The 1,881-nt window shown below is 42.3% G+C and overlaps 1 long non-coding RNA gene across 1 annotated transcript; it reads left to right on the top strand.

The window, feature by feature from the left end:
* The first annotated feature begins 600 nt into the window (after positions 1-600).
* LOC135595002 (uncharacterized) lies at positions 601-1,638 on the top strand. The gene is made up of 3 exons (XR_010480259.1): positions 601-698; positions 817-878; positions 1,513-1,638. It is a non-coding gene; the product is annotated as an uncharacterized LOC135595002 (long non-coding RNA).
* Positions 1,639-1,881: the final 243 nt, after the last annotated feature.

Here is a 1,881-nt window from a genome sequence, read left to right on the forward strand (position 1 = left end):
TAGTTGTAGGTTTTCCAGGTGCTTGTACGTTGATGCTTGATTTGCTGGCTTGAACCTCCGATGGACCTTGGTCTTTGAACAGGTTGCCAACCATCTTCTGCTTCTGTATTTATCTCTCTTACATCTTCACTAAAAGAAGCAACCTTTTGCTCTGCTGTTCCTTTAGATTGTTGAGAAACAAATAACTGCTTTTTGGCAACAGCATCTTCATGTTTTGACTCAACACCTGGACTACTCATGTTCTCATCATCTTGGGTATCACTACCATCAGTCACTTGTTTCACTTCATCTGAAATAGTAGCTACTGAATCCTTGGACAAAGAATCTGCCACATTCAAGTTTTGAGATGACTGCACTTTCACCTGAATCAGTACAAAAATGATTGCTTGGTTTTTGCGATAAAAGGAAAACCAAGTGAAGCTCTTCCAATTAAAATTTTTTGAGAAACTTTAAATTCAAAAATAAAAAGGTTAGCATTCTTATGTTCATTAAATTGAGAGAAAAAATGAAAAAAGAATTCAACAAGCAGAAGAAAAGGTAACAAGAATTGTACAAGCATTAGTACATTAGTGGTCGAGGAATACTAATAAATTGACGATGCAGAGATAAGAGGAAGCGAGTGGAGCGGGGCGGCCGCATGGCACCCAAGGGCGGTCGAGGAAAGGGCAAGGGCGACAAGAAGAAGAAAGATGAGAAAGGTTTGGATTGTGGTTGCCGAGAGAAAATCTATTTTGAGCTGCTATTTTTGTTGTCATTAGTTTTCATTCTTGTCTGACGACTAACTCGTTGTTATTGTTGTCGTTGCTGCTCTGCTAGTTCTGCCTCTGGCTGTGGACATCACAGTAATGCTCCCGGATGAGTCTCATGTCATCCTCAAGGTCTGTGCATGTTCTTCTCATCTATATCTTTCTCCCTGTTGCCTAAGATAAAGACTCAGAGGAACAGACAGACAACGTTACATGAAATCTTTGTGAAAAGGAAAAGAAATGAAGAAACTGGCATGCATGTGAGACACAACGGGAATAGAATTTACTGTTCTGTGAGTAAAATTTAAGAAAGGTTGCATCCAGGAAGGAGCCATGGGAGGCAATGTTTTCCTCGGGTGTCCATGGCTTTTGATTCCCCTGGGAGTAATAGCAGTACTTGCTCTCTACCTCTGCTGACATGATTACTATGGTCCCTCATGAATACATTAGTTTGGTGGGGAACAAAATCAACCTCCTGCAGTTCCATGAATGCAAGTTCCCAGCATTTAATGAGAACTGGCGCAGAACTGCTTGTTGCATCACAAGGGATGACTCATGAAGGGGGATGTCCATTCTTTTGGATTCTGTTCAATGATTGAAGCTTCTCTTTCCCATTTTAGGTTCAGAGTGTATATCTCCTCATTCCTCATCCTAATCTGGCAAAACCATGACAGTGATGATGGTCTTCACCATGAAAAGCAATCTACAAGCTTTTCTTGTGCTGGTTCCTTTGTTTCTGCTATAACTCGTCAGTGGAAATTTGCAGGGGATATCGACCGACAAGATCATCGATGTGCGGCGGCTGCTCTGCGTCAACACCCTTGCGTGCCATATCACCAATTACTCCCTCTCCCATGAGGTACACATGACCTCCCTAACCCCTTTGCTTCTGGAGTTGTGGTACTTTCTCTTCTTGACTAAGTTTAAGCAATGGAGAATTAAGAGAAAAGGAAAGGTTGGAATTAGATTGTCCACTCTGAACAAGGATAGGGACTTCAGAAATCGAATGGTTGATGAGTTCTTGGAATGAGGGTGACATGATCAAGCAAGCCAAGAAGGATTGACCTGTGGCTCGCAAGTTGTGGCGATGTCGCACTTGGAAAAACTGGGTGTACCGACGAGCCTTCGTCGGTAG

This window comes from Musa acuminata, chromosome BXJ1-10 (assembly GCF_036884655.1).
Source record: "Musa acuminata AAA Group cultivar baxijiao chromosome BXJ1-10, Cavendish_Baxijiao_AAA, whole genome shotgun sequence".
Lineage (NCBI taxonomy): Eukaryota > Viridiplantae > Streptophyta > Magnoliopsida > Zingiberales > Musaceae > Musa > Musa acuminata.